This window comes from Chiloscyllium plagiosum, unplaced genomic scaffold (genome assembly GCF_037043375.1).
Source record: "Chiloscyllium plagiosum isolate Xiang-an unplaced genomic scaffold, Cpla_swu_hap1 HiC_scaffold_13, whole genome shotgun sequence".
Classification (NCBI taxonomy): Eukaryota; Metazoa; Chordata; class Chondrichthyes; order Orectolobiformes; family Hemiscylliidae; genus Chiloscyllium; species Chiloscyllium plagiosum.
The window spans coordinates 11,021,514-11,043,995 of record NW_028270151.1 but is presented as its reverse complement, the minus strand read 5'-3'; the positions used below and the strand labels follow the sequence as shown (position 1 = coordinate 11,043,995).

Here is a 22,482-nt window from a genome sequence, read left to right as displayed (position 1 = left end):
AATAAATAATGCCGTCCGTTTGTTGCAATTTACGATGAAAATCTAAAACACACAGCTGCCTCCTACCTGTTAGAAGGGTAGAATAGTAATTGATAAGTAGTCAATAGTGAATAGGTAATATCTAATCACACCGATAACCAGAAATGTAAATTTCTTTGCGATTAAAACGATGCACAAAGCATTTATAAAACAAGAAAGTAATGATAAACTACTACTGTGCAAAATAAATTTAGGTCCAGTTTAGGACAAATATCTCCTTGTGGTGCACTTGACGGATCAAATGTCTCAAAATGACAAAATAGTTATCTTTTGGGGATTTCGCGAATTGCAAACTTTTTTTAAAATTGGAATCCAACTAACAATTCATGACTGAACATTAAAATATTCCTCTTTCTCTTGCCATTCGTTACATCTTCCCCCCCACACACAAACAGGTAGACAGACAGACACACACACACAAACACACACACGCACACACAAACATAGCCAGGGAGTTTAACGTTTGGCATGAGCGGTTGGCGTAGTCTCTGCTTTCTCTTCACTTTTTTTGTGATATGGGGCCTAGCAAATAGGGATATAACGTATTGCACAGTAAGGGGACGAGGTTGCTATGCAAGATAAAGAAAATGGGGTTAATATATTCGTTTCTCCCTCAGAGAAAGCCTAATCTACTATTTATTCCAGTAAAGTCTGGGCAGCTGTGAAAAGATATTAATAATCCAATCATCTTTTTCCTCAGTTTGCTCTGTTGCACCGCAGTGACTAAGGTCGCCTGACTTCCTTCACAGTTTATTAAATAAGTTAGTTTTTCTTTCTTTCCTGAATAATGTTTCGCTGAGAGCCGGTGCAGAAAGAGTTTGTAAGCCAAAAATAAAAGATACCATGAGAAGAAAATTAAAATAGAGAACAGACATCTTCAGAAAAGACGTGGCATCCATTTCTGACAATAACCAAATTTCACGTGAAAGACATGGAAAGCAACCGAAACGTTATCGATGAGCGTATAGAAAGACGACGAAACAATGGAAGAACAATTAAATCAATAAAAGTTGAGTAGTAATACCAGTAGCAAAGTTTTTATTTATTTTAATCTGCTTTTAAATCAGATTGTAGTGTCGTGTGTTAGTTTTGGTACAGAGCCATAAGATTAATGAAATGAACTTTCCGGCAGTTTCTCAAAGTTTTGAGGTCTAAAATAATTAAGAAAAGTAATTTTAGACTTAAGTTTATGATTGGGATTCATTACGACGGGTAGTGATTCACCTTAATTTTTTCATTTACTTGTTGCAGATGTCCATCCAGTTGCTATAGGTAATCCAAGCAATCACAACTCAAAAGGCTGAATGTCCTTGTGGAGACATCAAAGCAGAAAAATCTACAAAGAATTATTTCTTCGCAACGGTGAATCTTCACGGTGAGTTAGGATTTCTATGGCAATAGACAAGTCATACTTAAATACTGAAAGCCAAGTCTGGAGCTAGTGAAGTCTTTTCATTAAGAACGGAATGTGTACGTCTTAAGGACCTTAGGTAAACAAGTTTATGTGTGTGATATATATATATATATATGTATATATATGTGGCATACGTGACTCTATGTTTATGCAAAATTTATAAAATGCGTATGCATACGTTTGTTTTACGGTTAGCAGCTCATTGTTACTTAAGGCTCGGCACCCAAACAAAAACCTCACGCGAAACATGCCTAGTGCCAAATTCCAACAACACCATAAATATTACCATTGCCCCCAGGTCCTGCTGGAAAAAAAAAGCCGGTTTGAGTTATCAGTGTCAATTAACTTTTTATTTCCTGTTTCTCTATGATATAGTTAATCAGGGAGCGACTTAAACTTTCCATAAACTTTTAGAAGGGCGAGAGATCTCCCCTGCTCCCCACCTCCACCCCCACACCCCTCCCCACCCCAAACCCCGAAGAATGAGAAAGAAAATAAAAGACACAAGGACTCTAATCAGACTCGGGCTGTTCAAAGAGCCGGGTTTTAGAATTCCAAAGTAGGAGTTTTATGGTACATCAGCACGGCACGCTAGGATCGCTATGGTAATGAACGGGGCAATAGCAAACTGCCTTCAAAGGAGGCACACTAGATTCGAGACACTCTATTAAGATACATTTGCGTTGACCTTTGGTTTCATGCTAGGTTAGTACAGTCAATCTTCACTTCATCATAATCTTTAATATTTTGGGTTTGGAAGGAATTCTCAGGCGGATTAGGGATGGCCTGAATCAAATTGCCTGGCTGCGCGGATGAAGCCCAGCGGTTTCGATCCCGGCCCTGTGAGCAGATAAGTTGGGAATTCGTCTTTTAGTAATTGTCTTGTTGTTTATTTTATACAAGTACCCAGTGAATGGCGAAAAATAAACACGGCGAAAAATAACCAAACAGTCGAGTCCTCTTTAGTGAAAACTCTTGTGACCGAATAAAAAGGATGGTACATTCTCTATTCAGGGCAGATGTCTTTGAAGTGGGAGTTATTATCTAAGGGATTCTTCCTTGTCGTCTTAACGACGCTGGCGAAACGGAAAGCGTTCTTTGTCAGCGATTTGTTCTCCTCTCTGTCAAGCGTTTTCTGTCCGTTAGTTCTGAACCGTTTCTAAAGAGATAAAAGATGGAAAGACTTGTATTACTACCTTGAGCAGACAGGACAGTATTAGAACTGTTGCTACATTTTAGACTGAACCGGTAATTGTGTTGATGTTATGCTGTCGTCACCTGTTCAAATTCCTGATTCAAACATTAGCGCTTTCCCGAAACTTCAAAACATGCAGAACTGTTAGAATAAGTCTGACAGAAACTGAGCGTTGATATAAAGAGTTATTGTTTTAAGTGATATCAAGAGAATAATTAGTTCTGATTTTCTTGCCATGTCTGCGTGCATAAAATGAAAACATCCTGCATTAAACTGGATCCTTTTGTTTTCTTGCAGCAATGCAATAACAGCGTTGAGAAACGTTCATTAACAAATCTCGGGTTCTGCACTTCAGACTCCCGCACGGTCGCCATTTTGTTCAATGCAATTTTCTATAGTTTTGTGTTAAGGAGTATTTGCAGCAATCTGCATTAGCCAGAGGCATCATCTTTGCTCTTCTTGTTTCAGTTCATTGCCCTTTCCCCCAATTCTACTAGCAAGGTAGTGTTCTACCCGCGTGGTCATTCAAAATCCGTTATCCCATTTTTTAAAAAAAAAGTTGGAGGGACATAAACAAACTTTATTGAGCAATGCGTTCAAAAGTGCATCCTACCATCACAATAACATAACCTGTCTTGGATATGAAACAAAATTATCAGCACCCCTCGTCTTTTTTAGTGTAAGACTCGTGCGACGTTTCAGTTGACGCAGATGAGTTAGAACAGACCACTAAAATGTTGCTGTTTTACTATCCCTGCACGGATTTCGGGCCGATTTCTCCAGGGTAAATGCATTTCCCTCGCTCTGCAATCGCTTGAAATGTCTGAGTCTTTTGTTTGCTGTTCACTTTTTGATTATGTCGGGGTTTTTTTCCCCCAAGAACACGGCAAATCGGCACTATACAAGAAGTGCGAGGCATTACATTGCGCCTGACACCACTAAAAAAGGAATCTTTTAAAAAGCATTCAACCTGAAACAGATTCTTTCAGCCGTTTTTTTCACAAAACCTTGTTTAACAATATAAGCCAGTTTTAATTAAACTATTCATAGCTCTATCCCTGTCGCCTTTAAAACTGGCCACAATTCCGTCCTGTTAGTTTCCATGTTAAACTCCACACTAGGTTAGGTCCCTAAAGAAACAATAGGCATCTAACTTTTAATCATGGATTCTTTCGGCTGGAATTATTATGGCATCACATCGCAAATCAATCGTTTCCAAATTTGCGCCAATTGTCACTGAAATAAGTTAGCAGCCTACGCTGTTTCATAAATAGCTGGTTCTCGACGGTACAGACAAGTTGCAATTTGCAGGAAAGCAATTTTCTAATGAATTCATTAGCATGATTACAGAATTTCGTCCAATGTAACCCTCCGTCACCACCTCCCCCAACACCCTCTACCTCCCTCATCCCCCAAAAGTCCTGGAAGCATTTATTTTGCACGGACGTTCGGAATCTTTACATTGAAACCTCGGCCTCGAACAAATAATTTATTATTTTCAATCAAGTCGAAAGGACTTATTGGCTGTTGCAATAAGTGCAGTGTCGTTCGTAATAAAATATCATAATGCATAGGGGGAATCACATCGAAGTGTGGTCAAAAGTTGGAGATAATTACTTTAATCGTCAGGTCTTATTGCATCCTGACGACTTTTTTTTCTTACAATAGTAAGTCAGAGTATGTTGACAGCAAGTCACTTAATGTAGATGTTTAATGACTGCGAGATGGTGTTGGCGGGGCCGAGGGGGCGGTATTTCCTTGTGCTACTATAACTGAAACACACACAGAAAAAAAATAAGTATTGCAGCGCATTCTATCATACGTGTGCGAATCGCAACACGTAGATACCAACTCCAAGATGTAATTTCATTCTGTTCAAATATTGTTTGATTATATCGTTTAGCTCAAATTGTTTTGAGTCATGTGGAATCACGTCGACAGAGATGCTCCCCCAATCAATAAATAGAAAGCTAATTGAGCTTTTATATGCATATCTTTTAAACGTGTTGCATGCACAAATTGTCTTTTACCGAGGAACAGCCAGAAGGCATTGAAATCGATGACATATGATGGGCCCAAACGATGGCCAGACTTAAAGGAACACAGTTGTGTGTAGTCAGTTTTCTATCAATCGAATAACTTTGCTTTAATGTGCATGTTTTAAACACAAATGCAGCAGCAACGTCTGAGGTCATTTTAGTCACATTTGAACTCTCAGTTTCACATCAACGCCACAGTTCATTCCACTGACTTAGATAAAGGATTGAAATTTAAAGCTACACGCATGCGCTGTCTTTTACGACCATGGTTGATGGTGAAGTGAGCAAGCAATTTTTTTTTTCCGGTGACTTAACAATTTTTGTATCGTCTCTAGTTTATGAACGTTCGAGGATCATTTGAATTCTTAAAAGATCAAAACGGCAAAAATCGAAATCCAATCCCAGAATCGCTATACCTTCTCGCAGTTGCATGTTTTGAAATTCGTCCAAAATGGTGGCTAGAAAGAAATGAAGAGGTGACAACTCTTACTAATTAATCCACACGGTGAAAGGCTATAATGCTTGACTGAGGATATGCAGTTATTACACTTGACTATAGTCAACAAGAGATGGAAAGGCACGTTGGACAACATGGTGAGAGACGTGTGGCCATCATTAGTGGTTCTTTTATTGACACTGGCTTTTCTTTCTCATCATTGACAAACCATTTTGGAGGGATTCATCCCCTGTTGCTTCCTATCATCCACTCCATCCAAGCTTCTGGAGAGCATTAATTAACGTCCATTCACTGATAAGTCCTGACAACAAAGCATTGCATGTGTAAGAAGTAGCACCCCTAAACAATACGCAGACCAAAATACAAAACTAGGAAGTAGGCAAAAAGGAATCAACTTATATTTACACTCAGATATATTCTTTTCTAATTAATCGTCTGGTATGGAAGATTTTCGATTTTGCAGTAGCAATTTAAAACATCTTGCCGTTATTATAAGGTGACGTCAGAATTCATAATCTAAATAGAATTTCAGCACCCATTTGTAATCTCATATTTAGTATGAATCTCCCGAGTCAATACTCTCACGACACTGTGCAGTACAGTCCCTGTCACTGTATTGCATTTGTACGAATTAACCGAGGGATTTGCAATCGCTAATTATCGTAGCATCGTACAAATGGCGCCTTTAATGTTACTCCCCATCTTTAGGTTTCTAAACTCTCGATTATAACGGTGTTTTGCGATGCTGCTGTCTTGCATTTAACCTGTAAAAGCGTGCATTTTCAACCATGGCACTTGTCAAATATACGATTTTCAACTTTTTGATTAAGAAAATACGGCCAGAATATAATTTGCATAATTATTGTTTAATACATCTTGGTTAGGGGTAAACCGATAATCAGTTAAAAAAAAAACTGAAGGTCGCGTTGAAGAAACAATATTTGACCGAAGCAATCTTCTCTGGTAGTCACTCTGACGTCGTCAATGTCACTCACATGACTTGTTAAGACTGTATAGCTTCGGTAAGCCTTTTAAGCTGTGAAACATATGTTGATTTATACAGAGCGCAATAAACCATTGTAATATCAGATATTATGTTGTGAATAAGGTTCGTAAAGACAAGAACTAAAAGAGCGCTGGTCAGTAAGGGATAAATAAGACACTGTTTAACTAGCTGGTAAACATACAACCGAGACTCTATAGAATCAAAATGATAGTTAAAAATTATTGACTCTTCCAAATAGGCAATAAACATTTCATATTCTTCTTAATATTTTGTTTATCATTAGGGACATTCTTCAACAAGGGAACATTTACAACTCAAGAGCGGTTTTCAATTTTATTTGCATGGCTGCGGTTTTGTTATAATGAAAAATTAAAGTGTCAAAAATATCGTGATGTTCGCTTTTCTTTACTTTGGGCGGATCCATATTGTAGAGCAAAGCGCAGCCCCTATAATAAATCTACAATCCTGACTTTGTTTAAAAGATAACATAATGCGTTTAGCAAAATATTTAAGCAACTAAACTTATCCTAAGCTGTTGCTAAATGTGACATATTTTAGAAATTTGAATGAAAGAGATATGGTATTAAAATAGGGTGGTCCTTAAGCGGGCAAGCACAGTAACATTACATTTCAAACACTACACGCTAGGATTTTGCGTTACACGAAAATAAATGTATAAGCGAATCTTGTCAGTGTCTTGCAACTGCATCAAGAACAGAATCGATCAAAAGTCCTATGTACAGCCATATTTCTATCAAAACATTGAAACAGAACTTTAAAACATGTTCACCACAAGAGACGTTTCAGTGGCACAGTTAGGAAATTGCTCGGTACATTTTAAAATACTCCACATTTCCATTAGGCGTGTGAAACACGGGAAGTCAGATGAAGACATAATATTAACTCTAATAAATCAGCTACAAGCAAAGTCGCGCTCACTTCAATGGTTTCCACACATGCGTCCATCACTGTTATTTTTTCAATATAAAATCAACGCAGATCCAAATTATATTTTCTTGAACCAATGCAACAAAATGCAAAAAAAAACTGCCTGATTAACTAAGATAGAACAATGGAGGCGAGAAATGTATTTGTTTATGCTTCATCCAGAGCTCCTGACTATTTATACAACATTTCTGTTAGTTTGAGTGAGAAAATATTTTTTACACTTTGGAGAATGCAAGAAAAAAAACCAAACGTATTCATTTTGCTGCACCGTGAAAATAAGACCTCTGTTTGAACAAATAGATTTTCAATGCGCTAAAATGATAACTAGTTACATCATAGTGCAGGTTTTAAACTTTTTTTTTAAAGAACAAGCAACATGATAAAAAGGTGACCGTCAGATGCATTGCTTCAGTTATAACGGTACAAATTAGTTTCTTAACATCTTAGTTTATAGACTACTTGGCATGTTCCTAGAATATTTTGAAGCTTTTACTCAGTGCATAGAGATTCAATCTCTATTCAAGTAATGCAAAGGCCGGACGATATACATTTGGTGATATTCATTTTCTGAAGTTGAGATTAATAACGTGCAGTGGTAGTTTCAAGCGCTCAAGCATTTCTCTCATACTTGCATCTGGCGCTACCCTACGCAAATCAATCACGCATGCAAACTTCAGCTTTTCATAAATGACAAATTTAGCCAGTCTGCTGTTTATGCAGCACGTCTCAATCCCAAACATAGGGTTAGTGAATATGATTCTGATTGCAATATTATTGATAGTTTATTTCTCGTTTACGAATGGACAAATGTGCAAAGAACACGTAGGTTAACTCATTCGCAGGTGTACACATTGAGTTGTGGGCTGATTCGGATGTGCACCATCACATTCATGCATTTCATCTGTATTATTTGCAAGCAATCAAAACAATAAATTGCAGATGATCTGTTGCAAAATAAGCAGTTGGAGCATAACTATATTTTAATAACAGCGAACGAGTAACGGCGTTTTATGCATTTTAATTATATTTGTTTTAATATAATTTTAATTAACATCGTTTGTTTTTTTTTCCTTTGTTTACTTTCTGTGAGGAAATCAACGGAACCCCGAAAGTTTCAAGCTTGTTCTTTTGCCTCTATTATACTGTGATGATTTTATTTCCCACATATAAAATTAATTTTTGAATTTATCAACATAACGTTGCTAAAGCTTTTAGTTTATTGGAAATGTGAACTTATACTGACTGAGTGGTGCGTTCAGTTACTGAGTGGGAATGTTCAACTTTATATTTCAATGTATGTAGTCAAATAGTGAAATACCACATTAACAGAAGAAAAAAGACCCAGGTTCTTCATTGCATTTTTAATTACGGCTGCGAGTAAGGAGATTATTGTCATCCTGTGTTCATAAAAGCATCAAGCTCCCCTTTAGATTTCTAATTTCTGGAAAATAGAGGCTGACCTTTCAGAAGCTGTTATAGAAATACAGAGGTTCATTTGAGTGTGAAATATCATTTCATTGAAAAATAATGGAGTCGGTAATCCCACTTCCGGAAACTGTCCTGAATTATTTAACAAGACTCCTTTAATAGGGGATTAGTAGGAGCCTTAGAAAAAAAATCTTTGCATTCTATTCAATGTCTTATTTTATGTTATAATTACTAGATTTAAAGATGAACAGATTAGTATGCAGAGATCGTCCTGACAACACGCAGGTGCTATTCTAATCATTCAGCTTACTTAATTAACGAATCATGTAAGAAAATAGAATAATAAAAACATTTCCGTGAAAGCTGAGGAGGTTTTGTTAGAGGCTGTGTGAATGATGCCTTTAACAAGGAGCTGAAGGGTCAGACAGCAATAGACTGACTTACGACCTTTTATGTGGAAACAATCTCCTTTAGGTTTTAACTTGCAGCTTGTACATTAAGGAGATTTTACTTTTTAGTAAATTGCATTTGTTTGAGATTCAACACAACTTGCTGGTGTAAAGTCCGTGGACAAACGCAAGTTCAATTCTAAAACAATTCATTGAATCTACATTGCCCCACTGCGCTGCTTTGCAAGTCGAGAAAATGAAAATGCAATCTTCAGTATCCATCCAATCTCGAACAAAGTTCAATATAATTGCTGGGGGAAAAATGTGTCCACTGCCTTCTCGCACGCACATTCCAAAATATGGATGCAAAGCATTCGTAAATTTGTCTCCTCCATAAAAATGGAAAGTTCGTATTTCTTTTGCCAACATTTTGCACGTGATGTGTAATTTTGAGCTGGATACCAGTTATGTTAAAATGATATTACACATTACAATGACCTGACCTGAATAGGAAATGGGAAAGACGGTGAATCGCAATGGCTGTTTAAACCTACTGCATTATCACCAAAAATATATTTATTTCTTTGCATATTTACTATGGTTGCATATTAATTTAATTTGCTTTGGCCTTAATGTGCAAAATATTTTATTCTAAATTCCAGAATATTTGAAATTTTCTGACGTTATGTTCAGTTTTGCACTAGATAGGTTGAAAATTTATTAACACATGCGTGTGTTTTTGCGTTATATATTAAAGTATACGTTTTATAGCCTGGAAGCATCATCATTTGAATTATACAACTTAATTTTGACACTGTTTGAAAGCTGATATTACTTACAAAATGTTCCTGAGCAAGCTAGGGTCCCTAAATGATCACATGACTCACAGCCAAGCGTGACAGGATCCATACTCTTTGATAATATTTGGATCAATTATAATAAACAGCTTGCTACCTAAACTAATACAAGTAAGCACAAATATAAACTAATGAACATCTGCTTAAGAAGAATTTATGCATTTGTTTTAAATTTTACTTGCGTTTGTTCTTGTTCCAAACCTGCCTGGCTCACACACCCCACTCGTATGTTTTCTATATTCTTCCTCTTTTTCTTCCATTTGTACCACTTACCTCGTTTATGCTGACCACTCCCTCCCATTTCCTTCTCTTTCTCCCATTTCTTTTACACACGCATCCGTACTCAGTCACAAACATACACGCACATACATGCACCCACTCACACAGTGTTAATACTCATTTCTAAGATTTGTGCAGCGGGTGTAAATTATAGGTTTCTAAAGAAGCGATGGAAAGTGCTCCAGCAGTTTTAAAACACAATAAAAGTATTAGGGTATCAACTGCACTCCCAATGATCACGCGTTAAATTATTTTGCTTTCACGGATGAAGAGGCTTTCTACAATGTAAATCAAGCAGCTTAGTTATTAAGTCTGAACACTAATCTCTAACAACCTTTACATAATGTGGCAGAATGTGCCACACTATTTCGCACCTGCACTATGAATAGAACCGTCTTTTGAATATAAGACACGCTTGTTGCCCTTCTGTTCCAAAGCAGTTGTCTGAATAAGTCAAGCGTCCTGAATGCCCATACTTGCTTTTCTGTTCCTCCTTTGATCACAGAAAAATTCTTCCAATTTGTCCTTTTCTTTGTAACAACGTTTCCAAATCTTTTTTTAAATCACGTTCCAAAACGCATTTTGTAAAAAAAAGAACATAAATCGGCAGGAAAACAAAAGTTCTCGGGAAACATTTAAAGTCATTCAGGGTTTTGTGAGCCTGTGGAATTCAAGGAAGATTGTTGTATGTTACTTGATTGAAAGTGACGTTTAAATGAATATAACTTTGAATGCTAGTGGCGGGCAGTTTGAGGGAGAGAACATTTTCACAGATATCACATAATGTTTTGTCAAAGCTGACACGTCACGTTTTTTTCCCTTAATTAATCGCGTTGATTAAAACGTGAAGTTTATAGAAACCCCTATCTCTCCACATTAAGAGATTATAGGGCTGTGACACACTTCACGCAACCAACATGTTTTCAAATAATCCAATTTGGTAGACTTTTGTTTTAGAACTCTCAATCCAGACACCAAAAATGAAGCAAAATCGCTGTTCACAATCTACTGTTTTCTTAAACTTGTCAGAACATACCCAGAACGTTTTCAATGCTGCCTGCAATTATATTTTCCCAACACCATAGTCGACATCTGACAATGTATTGTACTCCACCAAATCAAACACAAAAAAAACTGGTTGTAATGTTTGCTTTGAAAAGCAAATTATTACTTGATTATTTCGGAGCATTTACGTTCACGCCAATGAATGTGTAGACAGGACTTTTATTTTCAGGGAAGGGGGCTTCTGGTGTAACTAGATTCACCAAGCATGTTCAAGAAGGGTGGCTCTGAACATCCCTTCTGAATCAGCTATAATTAAGTGTTCAAGAACCAGGCAGCAAAGGTAACAAACTGAGTGACCCGGGATTGCTTGGGGTCATCAACAGACCAACGGGAATGTAACAAAACTATGCTCTCATTCGGGAACTGAAAATGCAAGATTATTAAAGCTACCAATGATTGCAAGAAGGCGCGCATTTGTTGTAAAGGTTCTAAATTTTAATAATTAGCAGCAAGGTGATATGTATGAACGCGATTGAAAGAAAACAATGAATATTTATCTGCTTCATTGCAAGGAAGCCATTTAAAAACTATACTTAAAGAAGCTGTAATCTTCTGATTGCCTGCATAGAATAATATAAAAACCAAAAAGATGTGATCAAGAGCGACCTATTGCCTACTTGTTTTCCTAAGTGTTTATGCAAAGAATAATATATTTGAAGAAGAGTTCGTCGAAAATTTGGTTAACGTATGTGCTTTTTCCGCGTGTAATTTCAATCCAGTCTAAACTCACCGGCAATAATACATGTGTTTCAATCTTTTGGAACTCAAGCAGGAAACTAACCAATGGAGCAAAAGTCAATATTTGTTTTTGTGCATCAGGTGCGCAGTTATCTCTGGAAAGATCTCGCAACTTACTTTCTCAGTTCAGTGTGTAACAACCACGGGGGTCTAATACAACCCAAATAAGGGCGATTGCAGTAGAAACAACTAACTAAATTAGCTCCATGTTAGTGTATCTCTCGACTTCATTAATATGTAACAGGGCTGCCAGTTAATCTCCTAAACCTGTGTTCTCCCTCTAAAATGGCACTCTGGGACAAATTGTACATCAGATCAATCACGCCTAATGCAGCAAGGTTTACTGAAGAAAAAAAGCTATTTACACCTTCAAATGGAAGCTTTTCAGATTAGAGAGAAAGGGTCGTACATCACGAAGAACAAATGATTATGAATTGGTAAACGCGCCCTCCAGCGATTAGTTCTTCGACGCTATTTATCATTTTTTTTGTCTTTTAAAATCATCTGGCAGTCTCGAAGGAAGCCTGACGATAGGGAAGAAACCAACACTGCAGGAAAGTTTGTTTTATGTACGCACTATAAGTCATCAAAACTCTACCATCAAAAGAGTGGCGGTTTACCCCAGCGCAGACAAAAGTGCACCCCAGTTTTTTTTCTCTCTGCGTTATCTGCATATGATGCCCTCTTATGTCACACTTGGTTGACAAACATAAGTTTGCGCTACATTTATATATCATGAATACTGTGTCACTGTTCCGCATCCCTTCATTTCTATGTTATAGTTTAGTAGTGTAAACTGGCAAACCACAGCCCAACATAATTTCCTATAATTATCATTGTAGTCTCAAAGAATGCAGTTGCATCAGGGAAAGCAAAGTCCCTGAGATGAAGAAGTAGAAGGCTCCAAGTGAAATGTAATTCGAAGATATGCGGAACAGGAAATGAATGATGGGGGAAGCAGGTTGAGGATAGGTTAACTCCATAAAATGTGTTAACACGGTCATATTCGAGTGATCAACCCTTCATTTCGAGGGAGAGAAGGTGCCATTTTAAGATTGACTGGACTTCAGCAGAACCCAAAAGGTAGGTTCAGCAACAGGTTTCACGGATGACCCTATTCAGTCCGAGAAAGAATGGAAATGATCACCAGCGAGACCAATAGAACATCCTGAAATCAATGCACCGGACCGGAAATTGACTCTTTAGTTCAGCTAAAACTCTCACCTTGGATTAAAAATGGATCAGGTGATGCTAAAACGGTTGACTTTCACCTACTACATTAATCGAACATGATTAATTCAGACCAATGAAGACTCGTTTAATTTACGCTCATGTTTCCTTTCATACATCATATCAGTATAGGTCACCCCTTTTATAAGAATATAAAACTACATCCTGGCCGGGCTGTAATTCTATCTGTGTTCACAAACGCTGCGACTATGCGAAGCCCCCTACCCTACTGTTTTAATGCATTAAAGTTCTGTTCCTCCTGCATCGAGAAGTGACCTTCATGCTCCTCCGTCCAGAAGGAAAACTAATGATTGGTCGTTACATTTGTTGAACAAGCAATCACAATCGATATTGGATAAAACTTTTTACTCTTTATTAAGCAAATGCAGCCCTCTGACAAAAAAAGACTGGACATAACTTGGATAGCTTTGACCTCTTTAAAGAGCAGTATGCGAAGGACTGAATGTTTGACACAAGTGATGAACGCATTTGAAACCACGTAGATTTCAAATGCGTCTTTTTTATTTAAGATGATTTAGTGCAAATACTACACATAAGCAGCAGGACTACAGAGCGAACAATTTCAAAATCCATAGTAAAATGCTTATATTTTTGTGCCATAAATCGATTTTCAATAGTGAGACAAGTGGTTTTTTTTTTGAAGTATCAAATTTAATATGTCTGGTCAACAAGGATGGTGGCTATAACTCTCTCTGTAGGAAGTCTCTTTTAGGTCGTCGTTGTGTAACTTCTAACAACAGGAACATTGAAATATTCACAAGATTACTCAATGAGGTAACTTCCTCCTCAAAATGTATTTATCAAGGGCGAGGGGCTGATGGGTTACACCTTTAGAAAGACAATTGGGAATTTTCGATGTATGACGTAAAATGATTGCTGCACTTTTGCTTGGAAAAAGCTGAAGTTTTCGTTTTTAAATAAAATGCAAAACGGGTTTGACCACATAGGTGAATTTAAAACGGATATTTGTACAAGGGAGAAATGTAGTAATTCGATGACGTTCGTTAGAGACGCTACGACATTATCAGGCAGAAACTTCTGACTCATCAGTTGGCACTTATAATTCCGATTACAGCTATTGCGGGAATATGCAGGTAAGTGGGTTTTATTAAGGTGATAATTTCAGGTAATCTCTGCAACAACACTACAAATGTCGAGATTTAATTCGTTCACCAACGTAATTAGCCAATGACAGGTGATGGTGGCAAACAAGTTTGAATATTACTCCTGCAAGCTAAGCTGACTATTTCTACAATAAGTACTAACCTTGAACTTGTCCTAAAAGAAATGCAGCAAAACGTAGATCAGAATTATTCATATTAAAATATCACATCAATACCTATCAAATGAACGCTGTTCTCAATAAATATAATTCAATTAAGAATTGTATCTGCATTGCAGAATGCATTGTTATAAATAATTAGACGCAACTTATTGACTAAACGGTTGCATCATCTAATTTATTGCATTACCTTTTTTTCGAAATCAATCGAGTTACGTTTATTCAATCTACAAGTTTTGTTTCTACAATTTAATCATTGGTCAGTTTGTATTTACATAAATTCTGGAACGACGTTTTCAGGTTTAAGGCAATTAATTCATAATTAATCATTAGACTTTACATGAGTGGATTGATAAATATACATTCAAGCATGTACCTAAGTATTACAACGCATTCTATAGAACTGATTGCATCGTTTTAGTTGATACAATTCAAATTGGATGTCTCGTATGGTTTGAGTGTATAGCGCGTTTTTAAAAATCACATTAAAATGATGGAGGCCGAAATGCTTTGGCGCATCTTCTCCCATGTGATAAAGGGAGTTAGCCAACAGAACTGAGCTCTTGTGTTCAATATGGACCGTGAGCGATATTGGTGTAAAGCAAAGGGAGCAATGCAAAAAACACGGTGGAGACAGGTGTGGTGTAAAGGAGTCGGAGTACCCAGATCCAATGCAAAATGTGTAAAAGACGAACAGCTTTTTTTTCAGAGAGAAAAAAAGCAAAGATCACATTAGTTTGTCGACAGGATATCACACTTCAGTTGCATGTTGCATTGTGTAAAGTGGAACTACTGTTCCAGACGCATAAATTCATTTTTGTGTGCACTGTACGAATCATCATACAGTTTGGGTCATTCTTCTGGTCTCCCGCAGAAAAGACATTATGTCTTCCATATTTACATACTTTCTAATATTTGTCAAACAATCATAAATTATAAATTAATGAAATGTTGTGTGGTCTTTGGAGATCCAACTAATGAAGACATTTACCTTTTTGTTATTTTCAAGCGTCTATTTGCAGGTTTAATGACATCTAGACTATCACGGCTTATTAAGCTTTATTAGATTTTCTCTTCACTCCCGCTGTCACTCAGATGTCTCTGTGTCAATGTCACCTGCTACAGGTACAAAACCGCGCACGGCTTTCCAGAAAAAAAATGTGCAAAAGGCCAATGCCAGGGTTTCAAACGTCTTCGAAAACATTAGATTACAATTCATTTGATATACCAGCTGTGGCACTATATGCACTATTTCCCCCTTCATCTCAATTTAATCTCAAAATTCATGCTGGATAGTTGGAGTATAGTGCCCTTCCCCGCATGACATTCGTGGAGACAGCAATAGAACAGATTTCTATTAATCAGAGACAGAAAGTACAGCCACCTAGAAGTCGTGAAACACTATTTTGCAAAACACCCTGAAATACTTATTTTAGTAGTATGTTGGCAATTTATTTTTATTTCTTTCACTTTCACTGCTAAAAGGGGCGCTATTTTTTTCCACTTAAAAGTCTATGAATATTAAAAGGGAATACAAGGCAATGTCAATCATTTTTATGACTAATTCAATTTTTGTAACCAGTTTTGTCCTGTTGCCTCGCAACAAAGACAAGAAGATGTAGAGAACGGGGATGGAAGCTAATGCAATCAAGTGGTATAATTCGATTGCTTATTTTACAAATTTCATGAGCATGTGGTAAAACAAGTACTCTGTAATGTGACTGATCGAACAGACTCTGATCAAACCTCCCTGTGCTAGGTCCACATGGGATATCATTGGTGCCTATTTGAACGCAGACACCCCCTTAATTTAATTCCCCCCTCTTGCGATCCAGTTGGAAAGAATATAAAGAAAGTAAGCTTCGCCATTAAATTATTAATTTCCTTCTGCGCTAAGTAAGTCATTATATCGTGTGTGGACATACTTTGTGTCAAAGTAGTTACCTGTATCAAACTCACCTTCTTGAGCATGTTTGACGGAGCCAAATGTTTATGGTGGCTGGGATTGCTCGTCAAAATCTGTCAAACGTAGATTGGAGATTGTCTTACTCTCATCAAACAACTACAAACAAAACAAAAAAAAAAATGAAACGATGGTCGAATGCAAAATTTGCACACGTGGTATTTTAAAAAATATGCTTTGAATTTCAATTGCATTGACCATTTGTTTTTTTTTTGTGTGCCGTTTATTCCCAAACAAGAAATTCATTTTAATACACAGAGGAGAATTGTTAAAGTGCATGTTGGTAAAGGGAGCATGTGTTCTGTAATCATCAAAAATTGATATGTGCCGCCAGTAAAGTAATTATGCACCATCCTGAGAATATGAGTTCAGTATATTGTTAATCTACTTGCACACCCGTTGACTTACAGCATCAGTCTACAAATAGCTTAATTAAGTCATACACGTGGAATATAAGCATATTGTTACTTTATATTATGCACACTATATCTTAATTTATGGGCAATTAATGTGCGTGACAGAATGCGAGCGAAAATGTTGACTGTGGAGACCTAAGTTGCTCGCTGCTGTCAGTTGTGGTAGAATGCATAAAAGCAGCCAGGGTCATACCTGCATAGTAAAGCTGATCTGTTCGCTTTATTTCTTAATGGCAGCTTGCTTTCATCCTGACAAAGATAGAACTTTTAATCTGTCTGAGTAAAAACCTTTTCAAGGGTCGGAGCTGGATGCATTTTCACTGTAGCTCCCTCTGTCGACTCCTGTGTTATATAAGATAATCGATACATGGTATAGAAAACTTAATATGCTTTTGCATGACCTCTTTCATCCCGAGCTCCTCCAATTCTGTGCAGCATTGCACAATGTCCCCCTGTCGGGAGTGTCCCCTTACAATCGATTACAAACAGGAAAATAATGCGTTTTGCCGTAAATGTGAATATTCAGACTTCAATCAGCTGCTCTTGCTCATCGGCATGATATTCATGCAGACCTTAAAAATATGATCAATGAATTCTGTCGAACAAAATTCATTGCGAATTGTTTTCAGCACCAATGTTTGCATTATATATAAAATATAACAAAAAAGGTAGACCTGGTTACAGTTTGTAACCAATCACAGCTTTGAAATTTGAACACCTGTCCGCATCGAACAATGAGGAAATTCATCAGATGCGATACGCTAAATATTGACATCGCACCTTTTTGCGACCACTGTTCTGAACTTCACAGGCTATTCAGTGTAAAACATTCTACCCACGCTGACACTTGAAATTAACTATCACTAACTGGTGACTAACTGGTTAACGCGTGAGACGAGTGGTTTACATGCACTCTACATTTATAGAGTGTGAATCATCACTTTTTTTTGTTGATAATTCAAGTTGATTTAGAAACAGCTTGTTTCTTACGGATGCATCTAGTGTCAAAGATTGAATATGTTGAATGAGAGCAGAAGCGAAATACCCTTGGTGAGGTGCTGTTATCCGACGTTTCTGGAGGTTATGAAATTCCCTCCACATAATGCAATCGGAGTTCAAAAGCAAGCGACAACTTGCATTCAGAAACACGTGACAGTCAACCTTTGTTTCCAAAATGTGTACAACACATCGATATTCTATCTCGCATCCTTAAATCCAAGCTGTGGATCCAGTTTGAATCCATTGTGTCACTATATTTCTGTCTAAACTGCACAGTGGGTACAAACCTGGACACCCAATACCCTGCAGTCTATTTTTAAGATCAAACAGTAGGGAAAATCAAATGTCATTTAAGGTAAAATGTTACACTCTTTGACCCAGAAATAACTTAACCCAAATCTTTTCTACAGCATTTTATTCTCTTATGAAATTAATATACACCTATTGCGTATTCAACGTAATGTATAATTTGCTTATTGTCCTGTCGATTTGTAATCGACCATTTCTTGACATGTTGAATTTGACGTTCTGAACAGCAGAAGTCAAGTAACGTTGTTGCACAGTAGATGACTATATGCGATTTATCCTGTAAATATGGTGCTTTGGAGAAAGCTCTATCGAACTAACTGATGTTGCCAGCTGAAGTGAATCGCTTTATAGAAACTAAGCTACTGAAGTAGATGCTTTCTTAAATTCCACTTATCGGGTGTTGCCTTGGTCACTCATATTCCACCGCCTTGACATCAAACGTGTACATCCACGCTTGAAACGGGGTGCAATCTTGGGTTCCCTTGTCCAGCCTACTAAAACCCACAACTTCGTTAGGCGTCTTCTCAGATCCTCTTGGTAACACTCGGATGCCAAGTGACCTGTAACAATAGTTTTCAATGTTTTAACATTTTTGTTAGGTATATTGAGAGCTCTCAGCGACTATGTCTACTCAACTTCTTGGGTTCCGGATGCTCTCAAGTGCTTATTTGTCGGGGCTTCAGTGACTGTTCTAAGTGCAAGTCACAACAATTGACAATTGACAGTATAACTCCCGTCCACTAGTGGAACTGCATTGATATTTGTATAAGTAGATAGCAATGCCATCTACTTGAAGCAAATATACTCTATAGAAGCAATAGGTGACCGTAGAAATAAATATAAGACAATAATCGTTTGTTTTGACCATTTGACTGATTACATGCGTGCAACCAAAGAAAGTAGCACTTGCTCAGTGTGTATATGCTATGCATGTGTGCTTAAGAAGTTGTGTTTATATCATTCTGCGCATGGATGTCCTGGCGTAGGCGTCTTTTTCCTGCGCATTACTCAGTTTCATGACATTTGAAATGTTTCCACGAAGGAACAAAACGCACTACAACCAGAACCAAGAAAATAAACGGAATCTGAAAGGAAATATGCGAGGGCAAGAACGTACACAAGCTAGATTCATGAAGTGCACAGTATTACTTGAAACATGTTGCGTTTCTGTGAGTGTGGGGAGAAAAATTTGGATTTAAAATAAACGTATCTCAATCCTTTCAAACACGAAGAAATTCGATGGAAACAAACATTGCTCCTTTGTAAATGCTATTATTTTAAACCGGACAGAAGGAGGGGTGTGTGAGCTAAATGCTTTGATTCATGGTCATTCTTATAATATGAAAATACGCAACCTGACGATGATAAAATCAAACATTGTTTAGTCGTATATCACTGATTTTAAAGGGACATTGGCCCTAAACGAAATATTATGTTATTGAGTATTATATTACAGCAATACAATTATGCAAAGATGGAATTTTTAAAATTAATTGCTGTTATTCGATTTAAATATTCTATAAATGTAAATGAAAAAAGAAAAATCAGATTTATTTAGATTTATTCATATTTATTTTCTCTCAATAAATCAAACAAAACAAACTAAAAACCTTTCTCAATATTGATTGTTAACTTCGGTGTGAATTAATTTAAAAGAACAAATGCACCATGATCAAAAGGTGACCTTTTGAACCATATCACAACCGGATAAGTTTTCTAAAATAGCTTACTAACTGTCTTTGAAAACATATTTTCTGGCCTTTCAGTTTGTCCAACTCCAAAGCAGCTGCTGGCCCTCTTTACCTTGGGAAGGCAGAGCTTTACCACAGATATGACCATCTGGTTGTTTTTTTCGGCTGATAATATCTTTTCATACTCGCCCATGGTAAGGCTACAGATTAAAATCACTACCGTCCCTCTTTTTTTAAAAGAAAAGAAAAATGAATTCATCAGTAGAGAAGTTTCCCTCAGATTTTTAAAAGACTAAAATAATAAGGCGACCACTGTGACATTCTTTCAGCTGAGGCCATTTTTCATAACACAGCTGATACCCTTTGTGTAGCTATAGCGACTTCACAGATGAATAACGAGACATCTCTTTAGGAACTCCCCTGCTCTTCATATATGCTTAATAGTTGTATGTTCACGGAGGGTATACAGTATCTGACGTTCAGATAACAAATGGGGGAAAATAGTGGTTTGTTCCTTTTCAAGTCATTGTCAGGGCAACTTTTCCCCCTCCATTTGCCTCAGTAACAAGTTGCTAAGCATGTACAGAAACTGCACAGGTGGCGTTGAGAGGATCAGGGTCACTGGGCTGTAAAGAGGGAAACAGTTTAATACAAAATATCATCCACCACCCACCACCACCCCTACTCTCCCCCTCCCCCCCAAAAAAAAAGACTAGGAGGACAGAGGACAGCAGTCTGGCAAAAAACATAAAGCGGCAGTGACCGCCTGATTGAGTTAGATCAAATTATACAGCTAGACATGATTGGTAAAGTGACCAGCACTTGTGGGTAAGTAAGTTTCCTTTTCACTTGCGTTATGTTGAAAACATAATATCAACATGTGTTTGATGTATATTTATTTGGCATAATTCTTCTTCTTCACCTTTGGCCGAGCCCCCATTAGGTGAAATGGTTCAGATTCTTAGCACAGCTACAACAGGTATGATACGTGCCCTTGGTTTAGCTTCGCTCTCTTGATCCAACCTTGCAAAATACCAGTTGCTAAAATAGGTTTCTCGGAGGCAGATTGTAAATGGTTATTGTAGCCTTGCCCATTTTAAGAGAGACGCGTGGGTAGATTTCCGCAGCGTTTGTCCGCGGAGTTATCCTTAATATTGAGAGAGGGCCCTCGTTGCAGCCCACAGTCAGTGCAGATGCAGTTGTACTAATGCCATGGTTGCGCCAGCGTGGACGTGAATCGGTCAGTGCGGCAGTATAATTAGCTCTGCTGCCTGGTGGACTCATTCTGAGCATCCAGGCGGTGCCTTCTCCTTTGAACAACTTACTAGCACACTTGCGTAAGTGTGAAACAGGAAACTGCAGCAAGCAGCGCTAATTAAAGCGCTCGCTGATATGTAAAAAAAATTAATGCAAAACGACTTAAGAAGCAAGTTAGCCTGATTTCCCTCCCACGTGCACACCAGAACAACAATAACTGCAGCTTAGTATGGGCAATTGCGATCAAGTTTACATCATCTAGGTCTAAGAAGGAAACGTATTTTACGTTGGAAATTCTACCACAAAGGTGGATTTGGATAAGTGCACTTCAATCTCCAAAAACTAAACCTTATCGACGTGATTCAAGTCATTAACCAGTCCTCCATGCTATATATAATGTCAACTGCACACGAATTGACTCTTCACCATCTCTTCACCTACAACCCCCTCCCCAATCCGAACTCCACCAAACTCCGAAAATTCAAGCCAGGGAGAGCACTGTATTTTTGCACACAAGTTGAGAAAAGATTTCTTCTCCATGTGCCACTCCTCCCGCATCAATGCAAAAAGGCTCAAATAAGGCATGGTCTGCTTAATGATTATTTTCTTATTTCTTTATTAATTGATTCCACTAACACACTCTACTGGGGGGGGGGGGGGCTTTCCCCTTTCCGCGCAATTAAAGTTGTCATTCTCTAAAATATGATGGAGGCGAGCAAATTTCCTTTCGCGCCAATGGCCCAGAGATCTAATGAACACGTTTTTCACTCTCGACTGTTTTCCCCATAAACTCGAACTTATAATTGAAACGGGAGCGAATTTGAGCCAAAGACCTAAACAGCCACTTAAGGCTATCTGAAGAATGCGACATGAACCGGAGGTGGGGTGGGGTGGGGGGGGGGGGGGGGGGAGAAGTTGAGGGCAGAAATGGTGGCGGTGGGTGGTGTATTGGTTTATGGCACATAGGCCTCTTTTAATCTTCCTAAATGTCAACGGTTTGGGACTGTTAAAATATACAAAGCAAAACACAGACTAAAAACAAAGACTTCACTCTATTGTGCTGGAGATTCAAGGCAATAGGATAACCCTGTCATGAAATCTCAATTCTACCGAAGTCAGAGATTTTAAAGAGGTGCAAATTATTGGTTCAATTGAAACCAAAATGTCAACAAATTTGTTCCGCTTATTAGAGGTGAACTTTTGCGAAATGAATTAACGTACCGACGATCCTTTAGCTTCACTGGAGAGAAAAAAAACAAAACCCGTCAATGATGAGCCTGCACATCGTGGTTTTGTTGCACGAGGAATAATTTCCAAAAGCAAAGATTGGTCAAAGAATACAAGCCTTGTTTATAATAAAGCTGTCCCCATCACATAGGCTCAGCGTGAGGCGGATATGGAATAATTGTCTTCTATGAAAAAAAAATCAATTCACTTATTCAGTGGCACACTAAACAAAA

The 22,482-nt window shown here is 37.7% G+C and overlaps 1 long non-coding RNA gene across 1 annotated transcript; it reads right to left on the bottom strand.

Moving 5' to 3' along the window:
- Nucleotides 1-1,992: 1,992 nt before the first annotated feature.
- Nucleotides 1,993-17,047, bottom strand: LOC122556178 (uncharacterized). The gene is made up of 3 exons (XR_006313472.2): nucleotides 16,960-17,047; nucleotides 16,347-16,449; nucleotides 1,993-2,612 (listed from the first exon to the last, which is right to left on the bottom strand). It is a non-coding gene; the product is annotated as an uncharacterized LOC122556178 (long non-coding RNA).
- Nucleotides 17,048-22,482: the final 5,435 nt, after the last annotated feature.